The sequence below is a fragment of the Haliotis cracherodii genome, unplaced genomic scaffold (genome assembly GCF_022045235.1).
Source record: "Haliotis cracherodii isolate W230 unplaced genomic scaffold, xgHalCrac1.p SCAF_15, whole genome shotgun sequence".
NCBI lineage: Eukaryota > Metazoa > Mollusca > Gastropoda > Lepetellida > Haliotidae > Haliotis > Haliotis cracherodii.
Window position 1 is genome coordinate 21261553 of NW_027266270.1, and position 20605 is coordinate 21282157.

Below are 20605 nucleotides of genomic sequence, written 5' to 3' on the forward strand. Positions count from 1 at the left end.
GATAAGCTGGATGATATTTGTAACATACCACAGTCTCCTGGATTTGTTATCCTGGTCTCTACGCCAGTAGCCAGAGCTAATACAGTGGTGGAACCATCACAGGCCACAGCTGTCTTCCACTTCAAGCACGCAATGTAAGCCGTGGCGTCACTGTGGATATAACAATGTCAACTTGACAACCACTGTATTCGGTGGAACCATGAATGTTACAATAGACTCAGATGAACTTATTAATTTCTGTTACGTCTTTCACGGGATATATTTAAGTTGCGAGATGTGCTCTTCAACAAGTATCTCAACCTCATGTCTGTGAGCAGAATTGTCCCGTTTTGGAGATGTCGAAAATATGTAGAGATTACCTACAAATGGCAGCGGCACCAGCACTTTGGTCGGTCTTCGAATGTCTTTCTGAAATATGCAGGTATCCGTAAATCCTGTCTCTATACAACACAAAATAACACTCATAGTTTTCAAATCATATCTGACAACATCAAGCCATCAAACCCCACCCACTTCCTCCTTTAGTATTAGCACATTCATCGGTCTTCCAGAAGTGTTTCTAAATATCTGCAGGTCATTAAATGCTGTCGCTATGCTGCCACAGAAACGACGCTCCACATATCATATCATATCATATCATATCATATCATATCATATCATATCATATCATATCATATCATATGATGGTCACCATAAAGTTCTGGGGCGGTCGGGTAGCCTTGTGGTTAAAGCGTTCAGGACAGGACATGGTATTCTTATCTTGACAAATGTGAAGATCATGAAAACATGCTTCATTAAAGTTCAGGGGCGGACGGGTAGCCTAGTGGTTAAAAGACCCGGGTTCGATTCCCGACATGGGTACAATGTGTGAATCCCATTTCTGGTGTCCCCCGCCGTGATATTGCTGCAATATTGCTACAAGCGGCGTAAAACCATACTGAATCACTCACTCGCCATCAAGCTATCAATCCTTACCCACCTCCTCCCTTCTTCGTTGACCTTTCATGATTGTATTAAATATCTACACATAGCATGACTTTTTTAAAACAAAATTGTCTACACCTAATATATATGCAATTATTTGGATTTCATATTTTGGTGTATTTTAACATGTAATTCAACATACCTCCACTGCAAGTAGAGTCTCCATAAACAGTCTCAATGGCTTTGGCATCATCAGCCGCTAGCGGACACCTGGGGTAATCTTTCCCGAACGTCTCCAGGCAGGTCAGATAATCCGCGAGTACACTGTGATTATAAACCTCTATCGATGTCACTCTATTATAACCGAATCCATTCAGTCGCTGACAACTGACATTGAAACATATTCCAGAAAGTCCATTGCGTTCGCAAACGTATGCTAACCATGACATAATATTAGTTATAACAAGATCACGAGGAGTACATGGGGTTTTATGCGTTCCGAATTTGGTTTTATACCACGAGCCCGACGCATGCGAACGCATGAAACTTGACATTGTTAAAAAATTAAAAAACAAAATTAAAATTGATAGAAAACAGCTGTTCGATTTAGCTGAGGTTAATTTGTGCTGTCATGTGGCGGCATACCAGAAGATGAAGATATGCTGATAGTCAAGTAATTAAATATCAATAACTATGATTTCCAGGGGTCTGGTATCACGTGCATGTAAAAGGTAGCCAACAACATGATGACACCTGAACTGTTATGTTCATGCTATTCTCTCAAAATATATAGGGGTCTTGTAAATAACGTCATAAAATTTAAATATGTAAGATTCTAATACATGTGTTGTCATTCGTTGAATTTAGGTGTTTTGTCGCTTTTAGTTAAGAGAGTTATCACCGAAGTTTAACAAGATCGAGTGTTTGTCTGAGCATCGGCGAAGTTCAGTGAGCCCCTCTTTATGTAAATTCAAAATGTCAACGCCAGCGAATAATCAGTCTCGATTATCTACCGATTCAGATTCCATTGGGCGTAAATACCAAAATAGTGATGACAATTATATGAATGAATCACTGATGGCACCAGGTGATCGCGAACTTCTTAAGAAAGAAGTGCATTACGTGTGGCACCCGCCACTCTCTTTTATAAAAAACGTAAGTGTTCATTTGTTGCCTATACTCCTGCCATACGACGGCGACCTGTAAACAATCGAATCTGGATCAGACAACTTGGTGATTAGGATAAGAGGCAATGACCCACCTCATCGTTGTACGAAGCCATGCTGTCAACCAAACCATCAAACATGATGTGCAGATGTGTGTCTCTCCGATAAGTGAAAATTGGTACCTAAGTAGACTCTGTAAGCTGCAATTGATGGCATATTGTGAGACACTAAGCGAACAGTGATGTGTGGAAAATCTAAATCACCTCTCTTATCATACAGCATCCAGCAGAGATGCCATGCACAGATCAAGCTGAGAAACAAGATATGCTTTCACATTTGTTTCTTTGTTTTCGAATCCCTGTGGTCAGATATTCATCATTGTTACCACTTTGCAAACTGTCCCTAATGACTCGATTGATGTTTTCTCCGTTAGTACGTGTATTTGATTATTTAGCATGGTATATAAAGACATTTATGTCTATTATTGAGTGATATGTGGAATATTTATATATTTCTACACTGTCAATTATTGTGATGAATTGTATAGATCTTGTTCATAGTGTCTGTGTTCATAGAAACACCTTTAGCAATGTATGGAACTGGTCTGTCATGTACTGAAATCATGGAATATCTATATGTTAGTGTTAAGAAATGGTTTTCAGGTCTGACTGCTCTTTAATGCCACGACGATGTACAAACAATATTTTGCTGCAATTTTCATTCATTGAAACGCTAATTATACTCATTATACCAAATATACCTTATTTTACGTGCCAAATTATTGTGGTTTATATTGATTGCATTGAACTGCGGAAAAGGAAGCAGTCACCATATATCCCTTCTAAAAACTATAAATGACACACGACCGCGAATGTAATTAGTGAAAAATAAATTTTGGTCATGGCAGTTTTCAATTCATGTGCATGTTTGCTTGCTCAAAGCACCTGCCACAAACCACTTATGACTTGCTAGAACTCGGTTAACGCTAAGTTCAAGCTCCATTTGAAATAATCTTTAACTGGAAAGTTTTGATTTAATTCTTGTCCAACATGGCTCTGGGCGAAAGGTGTCACAATAATAGACAAGACTGCCCTACAAAGTTGTTGGTTGTTAGGTTAGCGAAATTTCAGATATAAGCTGCGAAAAATCGTGATCTACTCTGCTTTGTCAGGCGACAACCCTATGACACCAGCACCTTTCGGAAGGAGAACTGAATGGCCCACTGGATCACGACTTGGACATCCTTGACAACACGATACGGAAGTGGGACACACACAGGAGTTGCACCGACCATGCAACAATATTTTAATAAACGTGCCCTACGCCGCACTTACAAACAATCAAGTCTGGACCAAACAAATCAGTGATTGATACTATACACAATCATCGAAGTTGTGGGGATATAACGCCACTTGATCAACCAAAGTCACCGAGATTGGCCACGTGGTTCTTAAAAGTAACTGCCAGTGTGTAAGTTGTGAAAACGCCATGTAAGCTCATAGTACAGAATAACTTCGTGTGACAAGCAACGTGCTATATTTTGTAAATTATTGCCTCTGAATGTCTGCCCTTAAATATCTGGAAAGCCTCAACCAGTCCTCTGATGGTGACATCTTGAAATCTTGAAAAGCTTCCCATGAAATTTGAATGCAATTTGCATGCTCGAAGTGGGAACTTCACGATTGTAAAATCGAAATCATCCCTCTTGACATGGAGCTTGGCGCATGGGTTCGAATCTCGAATTCGCCTCAGTGGCCCAGTCGTCTAAGTCGACGCTCTGCAGAGTTGCGTCCCTTGGACACGCCAGAAACCTATGATTGTGGGTTCGAATCCTGGCTCGCCCCGATTATGTGTCTAGGTTTGCAAGCACTAATCCGTGATCGTGGGTTTCACCGAAGTGGTAAAAGTCTAAGACCTGCATCACTTCGGGCTTTTCTCCCACATTAAGCTGCCACGCCGTGACATAACTGGAATAGTGTTAAAAGCAGCGTTATACCCAACTCACTCACTCACTAATAAAAATGGTAAACGTCTGGGTCCTGCATTCGGGTTTCCGCTCATGTCAAACTGACACGGCATCTAGAATCTGAAAAACTTAGTGAAACCCAAGAGTTTACGCGAGCCTACACGTCGAATGTTAGTGTCTCGGAGTCCCATTAAGGCAATATTCAACTAAGCAAAACGTGTATACTTTGTACTTCTACCGGAATGCTGATTACAACTATCTATTCATTCAGAACCACATTAGACCGAGGTAGAATAGGTCTTCAGCAACCCAGGCTTGCCGTAGCAGGCGACTATGCTTGTCGTAAGAGGCGACTACAGGGATCGGGTGGTCAGGCTCCCTGACTTTGTTCTCATGATCTCAATTGCATGGATCGATGCTCATGATATCAATCACTTGATCATATAGGTGGAATATGGCTGAGGGTGGCGTACAACTATCAACCAGCCAACCAAAACCATATAAAATGGTATAACTTTGAATTCTTGAATAAGCAAATGTTACTTCAATGATAAGAAACGTGAACATCGTAAGTAGACATTATTTCTAAGGATGTTTATACTGCCAGATCAGTCAGGAATAAGGACACAAAATAACAGTATTACCCCTCTGAATAGGTTCACTTCATTAGTATATGATTTTCTAAACCTAATATGAACAATCTTTAAAGAATTGTCCGAAGAGGAAATGAGCATGTTCTCATATACCTACAGTACCGTCTCGATGCTATTTCTGATAACGTGTTAATCTCACAAGATAATATATTTAACCTTTTAAACCTTACACTGGCTGATCACATGATCATAACTCATCATACCGTCATGATCGATGTGAAGTTTTGTCATTCGAAGAATCCTCACAATTACTTAAAGAAAAAGCAATGAAGATTACAAAATAAGTATGTCTTAAAGGAGAGTATGGCATTGTGATAACAACTGTAGGTCTTAAAAAACAACCATACAAGTAGATGTCGTGAACAGTACCATTTATTTCAGCGGAAAAATCAACTAGGATGAACTCAACACGTCACATGGGTGCGGAACACGTGGGTTGAGTCATGTGAGTATCGTACATATTTTTACGATCGGAACAACAGCCTATAAGCCGTAGAGTTATCAAAACCGGAACCAAAGATGCCCTTTTAGACATATCAGAGGATTAGTATGAGCACATATTGTTCGTCAGTGGTTACATGAATTATGTATGGCCCACGTCATACATTGCGGTCATACAAGCATATTTTTTTTCGGAAAACCTAATTGAAAATATCTTCATGTCGATAATCAAATAAGTCAACCCGTTTTCATTGACAATTTAACCCGAAGAGGGGAAAACTAATGATGGTGATAAAAATCAAAAGTTGGTGACGGCAAATAGAAAATTCAAATAAGACACACATTGCCGTCCTTCCATAATATGTCACATCTACATGTAGAAGAGTTCAGAACAAACAGGAGTTTCAAAGTGCCAGCATTGCGGGCGGTTACAGGAACATGTTTACAAGAACTAAAACGATCAGTGACGTCGTCGCCAAGGTCGCGTGATCCGCCCCACCTGCAACGAACAATACCAAAACGTCATTTCTTGAAAAACAACAACATATAACAACCGATGCTGAGTGTCATTAATGAAGTATGTAACGAGTACTGTGTACGTTATGTGCTCATAAACTAACTCCAAGGACATAATCTTAATTAGTTTCATAATAATACAAAAGAGATACTTGTGATTTTGGTATGTATCACACGAAATTTCCCACGAGCAAGATGGCTGAAACAGGACATAATTCGGGTCTAGTGTAGGGTTACAGAAGTGATGTACACACTCCTAGAAATGCATGGTTTTAGGAACAACACTTACACTTGGCGGCGGTTATCTTGGAGTTGGTGTCAGTCAGAAGATCTGCCTGGGTTATGGCAGCACACCCTTCCTCGGTAGTGGTGGTGATAGCCGAGAGGCAGGTTTTCAGTGTAGTCAGGACACTTTAAGACATAAGTGTTGGAAACTATATTATTTCCCTCAATTAAGGTAATAACCACTTCAATCTTTCAGGTAAACGAGGAAAACTGAAACGTCGACAGTGTTGCACTAGGACAAAGAAGGAAACTGATAATGTACATACATACTAAAGTGAGGCCATTATGAAATGAATGCTTTATATTTAGTCTGATAGTATTGCACTCGCCTCTTACAGAGATGTGGACAAAACAAAATGGCGTTGTACTTAAACGCCTCTTTTAACAATGAAAATTTTAGTTTAACTCACGTGCACTTCTTGGCATTATCAGAGATGTCTGCTTTAGCGGCGTCAATCTCACACTGGCAGGCGGTGGTGACAGCTTAACATAAATAACAAAATGGTATTGAGAAATAATATAAATGAATAACGCCAACGCCAGAAAAGAACCAGTCTCTATTATCAGCCGAAGCAAATTCCACCAAACGTAAAAGGCTAAAATGCAGTTAAACTTAAAGAAATAGATCCCTGAAAGTCAGTGATGACACCAGGTGTTCGCGAAAAGAGTATGCATGGCATGCTCTACCGTAAGCACCGCTACTCACAATGTTCATGAAAGTAAGTGTTTTTTGTATCCTTACGCTGCACAGATATACTCCTATCATTCGTCTGCGGCCTGTAAACAATTGGAACTCACGAGTGTGAAAACTGTGAAAACGGGAATCTAAAGCTTTTATTGATTCTCCAAGCATCATTTAAAAAAAACAGATGCATATTTCTAAAACTTCTCTCAAATTAAACCTTATTATAAATTAGTTATGCCAATATTTACAGTTTACTTACTGCAAGATGCTGTAGATGTTACCGACGTAGCTGCAGCAGACCTTAGAGCGTCTATGGTAGTACCGCTTGCACAGGGTGCAGTGGTCAGTGAGTAGAGGCATGCGAACTGGGCCTTGTAGGCACTATGAAAAAGAAGGATGGACAGTTCTTTAACTGATATTGTACACACATAATACATGACACCGTCATGAAACGAATGTTGTGTATGACTTATTCTGGTGTTATTTCCACCGCCCCTTACAGACAATTTGGACAGACAGAGGAGGACGGTCTAACTGCACACTGAGGTGAAAACGGAATTCTCAGACATCAGTTGATATCCCGAAGATATACCCTGCACCAGTCAACAAGTGAGTAATGTTTTTGATAAATGGAATTCTGCAAAAATATTCTTTTCAATGTAGACATTTGTGTTGTTTCGGGATCGTACAATTCAGCAGAGTAGATATTTTTGTCCTTCTTTTACATTGTGTGTATTCATCACGTTGTAGCCAAAGTGGGCGTACCAAATTAATATTTCGTCTGAGTGATAATGGCAATCCGTCTAAAATAGTTTATTTCAGTGCCTGGAATGATGTATCCATTTTAATGTATATTGGTTTAGATGTGCATTATAAGTTGCATACGGTCCAAGGGGGACAACTCTTGGTGCATTGCGTGAAAAACGAAAGTGGGAGAAAACTGTCGATGTGTTGCGTTGTAAAATTAAAGCTGTGTTCTGCTGCTATAAAATGGGGGACATGCGGGTTAATCCAGGTCTGATGGAATGTTTAACAACCTTTTGATTCTCCTTGTCACAGATGAAGCTGTAATGTGTACCCTCGTGGGTAATCGTGGCCGGCCAATTTGATTGATGCCATGTAATGTCTTAGAACTCCACGTTGTCATTACTGAATAAATCGAATCTCCTAAATTTTGTCCTTACTTAAAAATCATAAAATAACATCTAAGAAACAATACAGGTATGTAAGGTTGCCTGCTGACTTGGAATTCAGAATTATGTGACAAGTTAATGTCAAACGTTCCTCTTCTAATAACGTGGTGAACAAGTATGGTGAAACACTATACTTGCTGTGCTTTAAATTTGTTTGTGTGTAATGGACGCTGTGGCACCCATGACAGGAATGGGGATTTCAAATCTATTAGCCACGGTTTATCAAGTGGAATTGGTGCAATGTAATCTCCTCTCCTGACTTGTGTTTATTGTGTACAAGGTTCGGCATTGTATCTCTGTCAGAATCTATGTAATTTTCCACGCGTGAAGATCAGGCTTAGAAGTAGACTTCAGCAACCCATACGTTTCGTAAGAGGCGATTAACGGGATCTCATGGTCAGAATCGCTGACTTGATTGATACATGACATCGTATCCCAATTGCGTAGACAGATGTGATCAAACACTCGATTGTTTACAGATTATTTATTTATAGCTGGACTATCGTCTGGTGCGGCGTTAAAAACAAACAAACAAACAAAACTGGATCATTCATGTGACAACAAACAAAACATACTGTGTCTGAAATTACACTGATGTACCTCGAAGTAAACACTACTGCAAGAAACGATTGATTTAATAACCTCGTGTTTTGACAATGAAAAGACTTTAGCTTAACTCACGTGCACTTCTTGTCATCATCAGAGATGTCTGCTTTAGCGGCATTAATTTCACACTGGCAGGCGCTGGTGACAGCTGACAATAGATAACAAAATGATATTGAAACTATTATTGATGAGTGATCATGATAACACTGTCATGTGATTCCAATGAAGTAACTGTTCGCGGCTATTACTCTGGTAGGCATTCATATAAGCGATGTAAGCCGTGGTGGCGTTGTGGATATATCAATGTCAACTTGATAACCACTGTAGTTGGCGGGAAAATGGACGTTACAAAGGCAAATGTGAACTCACTCATTTCTGTTACCTCCTTTACCACATATATTTTATCACGGATATTTAATTATGAAAAGTGACATTCAAGAAGTATCGCTGTATAAGGAGAATGATTCAAAAACATGTATAAATTACCTGCAAACAGCTGAAGCACCGCCCGTTTCTACGTCGGTCGCCCAGAAGTTTTTCTGACATATGCAGGTATCAGTGAATACTGCAATTATAAAACACAAAAGAACACACACTCCTCATGATAATTCATGATCTGGCACTCTCAAGCACTCAATCATCAACCATTTCTTCCCTTCTTCACCAAACTCTGATGGTACCATTTGAATCTTGTACAATACATGTCTTTTTTTTTACATATATCATTTTGGTATATTTTCACATATATATCAACTTACCCCCACTACAAGATGCTGTGCCATAATCAGCCTCTATGGCATCGGAATCAACCTTTGGTAGAGGACAACCGGCTTCATCTTTCCCAGACCCCTCCAGACAGTTCAAATATGTCCCTATCGCTCTGTGTAAGACACATGGTATTGAACATTCTAGTTATTCCAATGAAACAGTATAAACAGACATGTATTTTTTAATCTAAACATGCGCTTGGTGTTTCATTCCTTCATATGTGTCGTCTTCTTATAAATGACTTTTAGTTACACTTCAAATACTTTAAATGTAAATATGAGATATCGGCTATGGTACTGTCCTTTTTAATAAAAAAGACAACATATCACATATCCTATTCACAATGTAGTTGACATATTACTGATGTGGTGACAGTCCGATTCTGAACATAATACTATCATTTCAAACAGAACACCATGGCGACACAAAACCGAACACACGACAATACCTTATTATGACATCACTACATCGCGATGAATCATGTGCGTCACATAATGATGAAAACCAGCGAAGATACGAATAATAATTGCCCGCTAGGGAAATACGACCACACAATCTACATCCCTTCGACATCTTGATATCATCTCGGCAATGGAGCCTGAAACTACGATGAGAAGCCATCTCAATAAACTGAACCGTGCCAGCACCACACCACTACATCACAACACTATTTGGACCACACCAATACATTACACCACTATTTTGACTACACCAATACGTCTTCAGCAACCCATGCTTGCTGTAAAAGGCGACTATGCTTGTCGTTAGAGGCGACTAACGGGATCGGGTGGTCAGGCTCGCTGACTTGGTTGATGAATGTCATCGTATCCAAATTACGTGGATCGATGCTAATGATATCAATCACTGGATTGTCTGGTCCAGACTCGATTATTTACAGACTGACGTCATATAGCTGGAATATTGCTGAGTGCGGCGTTATATAACAAACAAACATCACAACAATATTTGGACCACACCACTATATCAAAACACTATTTGGACCACACAAATACATCACAACAGTATTTGATCTCTCTCTTATTGTAGTGCCAATGATCAGAGATCGATACTTAGACAAAAACAGATGTCACTAAGAAGTTAATATGCATTTTGTTGAAGGGGCTGCTTTTTCAGTTAATATGATATCTGACATAACTTTGACAGTGACCATGACAATAGTAAATGAAAACGGAAAATGTATATCGACAGTATATACTATTCTTTATATATGATTTCATTGTTGTACACTGAATTAAATTTTGGTCTCTTATGATGTTGTTTAACCTTGGATGACTTAACATTGTAACCCTGATCTCTGACGAAATTAAACCAGTGCAAAACGAAATATTTTAACATAATTATCGGTTGATGACCTAACTGACGAATACAACTGATCACATTTTTCTTTGAACTAATGTCATCTGTGAAAGGATTCTCTAAAATATAAGTGCCTCCTGTATCACTTACATGACCCCTGTCCCAACAATATGCTGCTTCAATACAATGACTCTACCATCACACTTTACGAGCCTACATTCTGATTACTACACAAGTGGTATCGAACCTACATCAGACCATGATCACTCCGCCACAGTGATGTATTGAAGGGATAATAATGGAAAGCGAACGTACGAGAAACAATCGGCAGTGATCACTGAATTCGACAATTCAACCTCCATTGCAAATATTAGACTCACACGATGCCACATCCCTCATCACTATCACTAGTACGAAAGAATTAGCCTTTTTCTCTCTCTCACTTTCTCGAGTTTAAAAGAAAAGAGATCTACGTTCGAAATATCTCGATTGGATATGTAGAAGATTCGCCAAAATAATCTATACGTGATATACATACATGAAATTTTATGCAGTAGCCTCATTAAGTTAAAGTACACTTACGCGCATTTAGCTGCATCGTCTGAAGCAGCACCATTGGCTGTACCGTACGCAGTTTTACAAGCGGTACATGTGTCCGCCACAGTTTCGGGGAGGCAGACTGAAAACACCAAAAAAGGAATTGAATGTATTATGTCATAACAATGTTATGGTGTGTTTGGTGACAACAATACAAATCCCAGACAGTTTATTGCGTACGCAAAAGTATGCTACCCTTGACACACATCAATGTATACGAATGCATACACGGTACTAGCGGATACAATATAATCTCGTCTAATTTGGAAAAGGCGATTTTTATGTTTCTTATTTTGGAGAGGATATTTCTCAATGGACACGTTTTCCCGTCCCGTCAATTCAAACAAATTTCATAAACATAGAACGGTTTAGTTTTATGTTGTCTTTCTGCTGAATTATCATTGTTGAAGTATCCATCTCAAAGTTCTGTTTGGAATAATATAACCACTTATGTATAGGTGTATATTGAAGGACATCTTTATGGACAATGATCTTTTACGATGAACATTTGTTAATGATATTCATGCTATTCAAAAAACAATTCTAAATCGATTTGATTAAAACACATATTTTTCTACGCGATCGCATCTATCTGTTATTCAGCATTTATCTAGCAGAGAACAAAAACCTAGGGGATATACAGTGCAAAGTCATGTAAAAACACTTTAATAACAAGGTACTAGATATCTGACTGTAATCGTTGGAATTTATAACGTTGCATTTTGTATGCTTTCAAAACTTATTTCGTTTTAATGAATAATAAATGTAAACGTGTAAAATGATGTAAAAGCATGATCAATCACCAGGGAATGTGAATATAAAACATACTCAGATCTTGACATATCACAATTGAATAGTAAATAGAGATTATTATCCGAGCATGCATCTGTATCGTAAATATCATATATTGGGGGGAAAGAATGGTCCATGCGAGCCTTTTTCTCTTTCCTTTGATATACTATGTATGTTTCTCCTGTATGAATCCTGATAGAAGTGGGTTGGTCGGAAAAGGGGTACGGTTCGAACACTTACTTTAGGATCAGTATATAATAAATAGCACATTTAACGACGGTTGTCAAATACACTGTTTATCACAGCTCTTGATGCGAGGGTATTTACGTCGCTGATAGATTTGACTGTCTAACTGCCAGTTGTATAATACAATCTGTTCATGTCATACGAGCTGAAGTAGGCCTTATTATAGGCTTGTCTTTTTCTGATAAGCTACAGGTTTGCATATATTCGTTTAAGGGTGACATTTGCGATACGATTATACATTAGTTATCTAATAGCTTAGTATATGAAATAATCCACCTAGATCAATATTTGCATTACTTTTGTTGAAACTAAATTATAATATTTCCATCTCTTCAAATCTGGCAAATACAGCTGGTCATATAATATGGCAATGTGGCAGTGAGTGAGAACGCGTCTCTCTCATCAGAGGCTTATGATATTGTAATTTCAACAGAGATTGATGACCAGCTTCAGTGACTACACAGCAAATTGTTTAAAGGAACAATTGGACATGCATCGGTGCCAACGTATCTATTAAAGAAACATTTCTGTTTCTTTTTCTGTAGTTTGTGATATGCAAGAACGAAATAACGTTTCCCAATATGTATTCATCTGAGTTCCAGTATATATGATGACAACAATATACGTGGAACCGGTGTTTTAGCAGCATACCCGTTCTGTTTAAACCATGTGTCATCGGAATATCTTTACTGCAACATCGGCATCAAATGGTTCTTGAATGATAGCAGTGTCCACCCTTTGATTAATATTTTAATAATAAAATACATCTGCGGAATAAGTAATAACCACGGCTAAAATGGAAGTAATAGTGTATTCTGTTAGAAAATGTGTTTCAAATGTATGAAGATCGTAAATATCCAATTGATATATATATACCGTCTGTCGTTGCTCTTTGAACTTGAATCAGTCTGAGTATTATTACTTTTATAATTCATAAATCAACACATTAATTTCTAGTCTATTCTAGTCATTAACTGTCTAGCATAATTGTTATTAATTTGAGCGATTAAAGGACCTACCTAGAAGAAGAACTATCACACCAAATTTCAACATGACTGGTGATGTTTGCCCGAGAACCGTTTCTGCGTCTGGACGGGGATACACTGCGAATGAGATCAGTGCGTCACCCTATTTGTAACGCCCGTATCCATAGCACCGAAATGTTGTGTCACGTGGCCTGAACATAATAGTAATATGATCTCAACAATTTCAATAATAAACATTTAGACATGGGATGGAATTTGATGGTGCTATATCCTCAAAATATTTGCTGATATCAATTGATTAATATAGTAAATCATTTTGACAATGTGTTAACGCCACAATGAATCGTAAAACCAGATTCAATAACATTAATCATGAAGCAACATATAAAATAGTGTTTACGAATCATGAATATGAAGAAACTGGATGTTTCCAAAACAATTGTTTGTGCATGTCACATGCACACGTCGATCAGATGACGGCATACCAACGTGGAGAACATACAGTACAACCAAGGGCAACAGTGTCAACTGCGAGGGAGACAGATCATAGGGAGATATGAGACAAAGACACGCAAGATGTCCGCTGATAAAAGTACTAGCAATGATTCCCAAGGGATCAGTGTATCCATTAGTCCGTTGAATCATAACACCAAGTCATAGACGAGTGCACATGTGTCTGTCACACCCCAAAAAAATCACCCAGATATGTAACTCGTTACAGGCAGGACTTGGCATGACGCAACTTGCTGGTACAGCTACAAAGAAGCCAACATCTCCGCGTAATTGGGTGCACCTGCCCTGCAGTGTTTGGTATCTGGTGAATGATTGCAATATTGTCGTGATGTTAGTGATATAACAAACCACAAACATACAGTATACAGTGTCAAATAAGAAACGCAACATTGCTCACAAGTAACGGGTTTTAGTCTTGAATAGTTTTATAGTTAAAAACCATTTTGGTTTATAGTTGAGCAGGGTTTTTAATGTTGTTATTCTTGTATTTTCGATAGGATTCGAATGTGGGTGGAGAATATCAGATCTGTTTCTAATGAAGTTATGAAAACATGCCTTTATTACCTTGGACTTGCTGGTAAAATGTTTTCATTACTATAAGAACTCTGCTAAAAGTAGAGTCCAGTGTAAAGTAACAAAGTAACAATCTGAATTCATGATGCTGACTTTTTCGGGATAATGGTATTGTATAAAGGAACTACATAAGACCGAATCCTGCTGGGGAACCGTGCAGGTAGCAGAAGTATTGTAAGTCCCCGTGGTCCTTAGCATGGTGGCCTAACTTTGGTTGCTGGCGATGTATAGGCATTTTTTTATATTGTGTTATTAAATCATAGTTTATTCGTTTACATGCGGTCAAACTAGTTCTAAATAACCTAGTTATTTCTACTGTCCTTCGGCTGTCCTACTGTCTAAATGTATTTGTTGTTAATGGTTTGCTTTATCTCGTCACGATATGGCTGAAATATTGCTGATGTGACTCACATACTCACCAATAAGACTGAAATACACATAAAAGCTTTGTTGTGTTGTCTATATAATCGTTTACAGTTGAGCAGCCTTTTCCGGCGTGTATCTGCATCTGCCTTGTCGGTACACGCTGGCCGACAGGATGAATATGGCACTGCAGTTCCGAACTAACTAGCGAAAGACTGGGGAAAGACAACAATATACTTTCTGTCCGAAATACCTGGCTGGAGACTGACTACAATACCATTTCGTAGTGCATGTACATGCGTAATTTGATGTCTGTTGTCGAAACTAAGCTACATATATTAATTACAGTTCTGCCCTTCATACCAAATCGATAACATCTAACATACCATGTGTTAATCTAAATGATACACGACTTTCTAATATTGGTAGAATAAATTGGATAACTAAGATTGTTAGTGGCTGTACCTCGAAGGGGGTTGAAGTAGTGTAAAAGGGTTGTCCCCCGGAGATGGTAAGTAAGTCTACGTCATTCACAGTATATTTATTACTACCACGTTTTTAATCGCGAATATATGTTCTTTTAATTCGGCTAAATTGACAATAATCGCCAACACCTGGTTGGGGGCCATGCAGGAAGCTCAAGTACTGTAAGTCCCCATGGTCTCTAGTAGGGTGATCTACCTTCAGCTGCTGGCTATCTAGCTCTATTTTATAAGGTATTGTTCTGTATAGTAATGTATTTTTATGGTTCCACGCTAGTTTTAAATCATAATCTGTGATAAGTCTAGTTATTTTACTGTCCGTTGTTGACAGGTCTTTATAGTTTCCATGTATTTACTACATATACCCTTTGTAAGTCACGATATGACTGAAATATTGCCGATGTGACTGAATTTTTTATGTCACTCACTCACTGAAACACGAATTTTTCAAAACTATTACACGTTTCACTATCTTACGTTTCCAATTAAATAATTAAATAATGTAGTTAAATGTGTTATAAGTTTCAAAGTTTTTGAAGAGAATAATGGAATACGTATTCCTAAAGGTATATTCTTACCTACCAAAAAAGCTCCCAAATTAACTCTACAGGCATCTGAATCATGTACATTATCTTACATTATAAATCTGTCACACTTAATACTGTTACAGAGAGTATATAGAAGATTTTCACTTACTCATAAGTTTTTATTGTTTCATGATTCTCTAAACTTCGATGATGCGAAATATTGAAAATTTTATTATAAATTGTATATTTATATACTTATCCTATCTCACACTATGCATCTCTGTTTCTTCTTTCGATTCTGAGTGGAAACGTATCTGAAATAAAAGTTTCCAGCTTCTAAAGTTAATTAACCCTGTCATACCTCACATCGTCACGGTCACCTCCCAGATCTGGGTCATGCGCGCTATGCATGCTGGTTGACCTTCTTGCACTGATCACGTGTCTATCCCAGTCAACTCATTCTCTTTCAAGAGCATATAGACTAAGGAATTGCGATGTGGGGATGGACGGGTGGGCATATAACGTGTGAGATAGGATAAGTATATAAATATACAATTTATAATAAAAATTTCAAATTTTTAAACTTATCCTATCTCACACTATGCATTTTATCCCACGGTTGGATGGTGGGGCGCAACTCCCTTGTCTATAGATCACAACCGTAGGATATTTACGAGGAAGCTGGAACTTAACAGTGGTACAATACTTAATACAGTAACACAGTTAAGTGTCGTAAGACAAAAAACAAAAAAACAAAAAACAACACACAAAAACAACAACTCGTAGACAGGATAAGAAGAACACTCTCGAAGAATGTTGAGATCCTGATACGTGAACAACTGAAACACAATAAGTCGGGTACAACATGTGTAACATGTTTAAACGTAATCAAGCGTAATTGCATGTCTAAAACGAACAAGTACGACTTATATTCGAGAGAGTATACATCCAGTCGTCGAATCTACAAGACGGGGTATTCCTATCTCCAGAGGACGATAGGTTGGACCCGCTCGGCATCTCTTTTATCGCTTCGTCAAACCCTCAATCATGTCAGTGATTGAATCGATGGGTAAAAAACGAGAAGAGGAAACGATCAACAATATCCACAAAAGGATCATCGATCCGTTACTCAACACACATACCTAAAGTAGAGGTGTTTGAAATAAGGGATCGGGACACCGAAATCGGCCGCGTCTAATGACGACTTCAAGTTGAAGACCAAGGTCTCTACAGACGAGTGATTATACCCTCCAACCGGATACTCAGTCTGGGAAGCCCGAATGAATACAATAAACACCAATAATCATGACAAATGTTTATTATAAATAGAGATGGATGTAATGTAATGAAAATCTGGTTATACATCTCCCTATCTGCGCAGGTGTGTCTTGGAGATTTGTTGTGCGAGTACCAAGGGTCCGAACTGGTGAAGGCCTTGAACGTCCGTCACTGAGATGTCTCGAAGGTAATGGGATGCGAACACGGTATCGGATTTCCAAAAACATCCCTCCATAATTGCGGTCAAGGAGCAATTACTGTGAAGTGCCATGGTGGAAGCGACAGCACGGGTTTCGTGAGGATTAGATGCGACTGGAGCAGGTAGGCCAGCGAAGGTGTAGGCTCGAAGGATCACTGAGCGTATCCAAAACGAGATTGTGGTACGGGATACCTCCGTAGTAGCTGCCGCAGAGAGTGGGATGAATAATCTCTTACGTAATCGACGAAGTGGTTTCGCTGCTTCCAGATAGATTTGAAGTGCACGTACCGGACACAACGATATGTCTTCGTCAGGGTTTAAGAGGGCAGTCAATGGTGGGATACTGAATAGTCGATCGGGTTGACCAGGGAGTTGATTTTTGGCGATGAAATCCCATCGTAGTCCCAAAAATACTTTCCCATGTGCAGTTCGTTCGAAACGCACTCTGTTGACGTCTAAAGCGTGAATTTCACTCACTCGAGCCGCCGTTGCAAGGGCCAGAAGGAAAACTGTCTTCAAAGAAATGTGTTCGAAATCTTTCTGGGCGAGAGGTTCGTACTCGGCCGACGTTAGATGGCGAAGTATGATGTTTAGATCCCAAGTTGGTGGTCGAAAACGTGATGTTTGGTCCGCCAACTTGTACGATCTGATCAATGATTGTAATTCGGCGATTGTTGAAATCTTAGTGCCCGTTGTAGTTGCGATGACAGAATTGATCGCAGCTAAATAGGTAGCTAGAGTCGAACCTTTTAGTTTACGAGATGATTGAAGAAAGTGAAGGTATTCAGCAATTTGTTGCGGGGATGCCGTGGCAGGTGTGGAAATGTCATGTGAATGATCACAAAACGATTCAAATGCCTTCCATTTATGGTCATATAGTGCTTTAGTAGATGACCTGTGCGCCCCCGCAATGGTCTTGGCCACTCGTTCAGAATAACCCTTAGCTATCAATGATTTCTGTAAATGCGCCAAACGCATAGATTGAGGGTTGTTGGCGACGGATGACGGAGCTGAGAGTGTGGTTGATGCAGAAGATCGTCCCTTAGAGGTAGATGGTAAAACTTTCTGTCTGCGAGACGAATGAGCGTTATGAACCAACTGCGTGTTGGCAAGTAGGGCGCGACCAAAAGTAGAGTGAGGCGATTGGTCGTTAATATCTTCTGTAGAACCCGATGTAGAATGCCGGTTGGGGGAAAGGCGTAAGCATGTAGTCCTTCCCATGGGATTGCTAACTCATCGTGGTCCCAGGCTAGGGGGTCTGGGATAGGACATACGAACCGGGATAGCTGAGTATTGAAGCGGGTTGCGAAGAGGTCGACGTCTGGGCACGGAAATAACTGGCAAATCCACTGAAAAATCACGGGATGTAGACGCCATTCCGTGGGAGATGGTTTGTCGGGTCGGGACAGGGAGTCGGCTATGACGTTGGCGATGCCGGGAATATGTCTCGCTCGAACTTGAATGTTGAGTGAGTCGATCAGTTTGAAGAAGTCGAGTGCTAGAGATAGAAGTGACGTTGACTTGGTGGATCCCATCTTGTTTATGTACCACACGACCGATAGGTTGTCTGACTGAATCATTAGTGTGGAGGACTGAAGGCGTGTTGACCAATGAGACACTGCCAGAATCACTGCTTTGAATTCTAGATTGTTGATGTGAAGCTGGCTTTCTTCTAATGACCACCGCCCTGCCACTTGTAGGTCTTGGCAATGAGCTCCCCATCCGACGGTTGAGACGTCGACGAACAGGTGGAGGGTCGGGCTGAATGGTTGCAAGGAGACTCCTTCGCAGACATTTGATGGAGTTAACCACCATTTGAGGTGTGGATGTAGATGGTTTGGAAGAGATATTAGAACCTGACAATCGTCGTCCTGAAGGAAGGGCTTGAGGAAGCACTGGATTGGCCGTAAGTGAAGTTGACCTCTCTTGGTGAGGGCTTGTGCTGATGTTTGGAGACCGAGAAGTTGTTGCCATTGACGTAAGGAAATTGGCTGTTTGAGTGCCAATGGAACGAGGCGTTGGATTTTCTCCCAACGATCTTGGGATACAAACATCTTGCCCAGACTCGTGTCGAAGAGGGCTCCGATGAACTGGAGACGTTGTGTTGGAATAGTTTCGGACTTTTTTGGGTTGATGATCCAACCTAGTTGATGAAGTAGGCGTTGAGAGAAATCGAGGTGATGAAGTAGAGTTCGAATCCTTGTTGGCTTGAATGCAGTCGTCGATGTACGTTTCGAAGACGATGCCTCGAGTGTGTAGGAACTTGACGATGGGTTTTGTGAGGCGAGTAAATAGCCACGGGGCCGAAGAAATTCCAAATGGGAGCACTCGCCATTGGTAGTGTTGGCCTAGGAACACAAACCGAAGAAAATAGCGGTGCTCTGGCAGGATAGGGACGTGTAAGTACGCGTCTTGTATATCTAGGCTGATCATGAAGTCGCCGGGATGAATAATCGTTCGTAGAAGAGCGATTGATGTCATGCGAAAGTGTGGAGGAGTCTCTAGGTATAGTTTGTTGAAGGTTTTCATGTTGAAGATGAGACGTAGTTGAGGACTGTTTTTCTTGGGAACCAGAAAAATTGGAGAATAGAACCCTGGTGTCATTGGCTGAGTGCCCAGACACTCTATTGCGTTCTTTACAAGTAACGTGTTTATGGTGTCTATGAGAACTGGAAGTTGTTTGGCTGGATACAGATGTTGAGGCGGTTTGCATGTCGTCGGAGGTGTGGTGGCAAGAGGTAGAGGATAACCTGTTTGTAGGAGACGAGACACATATGGGTCGTCTAGGATGGTCCAGTTTAAAGCGAACGTGCCTAGTCTTCCGCCTACGGGAGACGAGAAAATCGGAATGGCTGGAGTCGGAAGGTCCCAGTCGTCCTGCTGTTGTAGTGAGTCATTTGTGGTTAGTGTCTCCTGGCTTAGGAGAGTTAGTGTTTCCTTTAGTCCCTGAAAAGGAGACGGTGCGTCCGCCTGATTTCCCTCCTCGCTGATGTTGGCGTGCTCGGCCACGGCCACGAAAAGAAGCAGACCTTTTACTCAAAACTTCTCTAAGGTCTTGTTGAGAAGGAGTAAAGGTTGGTCGTCTTCTGTCTTTCCTTTGTTCTTCCAGTTGATTTTTCTGGAGACGAAGTAAGTCAACAGTGACTTGCAGGGAAGTGTCTCTTTGGACTTCATGGGCGACCTCCTGTATGCGCCCAGCAAAAAGGGAGGGTGTTGACCATGGCATTTGGTACAGCCTGTTCTTAAATTGATCATCCCATGAGCAATGTTGTAACACCCCCCGTCTACGAAGAGAAGTGATAGATCCCGCATGGTGAGCAAGGAGGTCTAGTATAGCTGTCGTTTTATCCTGGATGAGGGTCACAGCACCTCGAATACAGGGTTCTTCTGTGGAAGATGCATGAGCTAGAGCCAACGAAAGTGCTTCAGTTGCTGATGAAATAGTGGAGACCAACAGCAGGGTCCTTCGAGCAGTGGTGTCGAGGTGAACGAGGTCCCTGTCATCCACTGAAGAAGCTGAGTACGGACG

The 20605-nt window shown here is 40.2% G+C and overlaps 1 pseudogene; it reads right to left on the minus strand.

The window, feature by feature from the left end:
- LOC139462367 (uncharacterized) overlaps positions 1-20605 on the minus strand; it is a 112339-nt pseudogene that overhangs the window by 4466 nt on the left and 87268 nt on the right.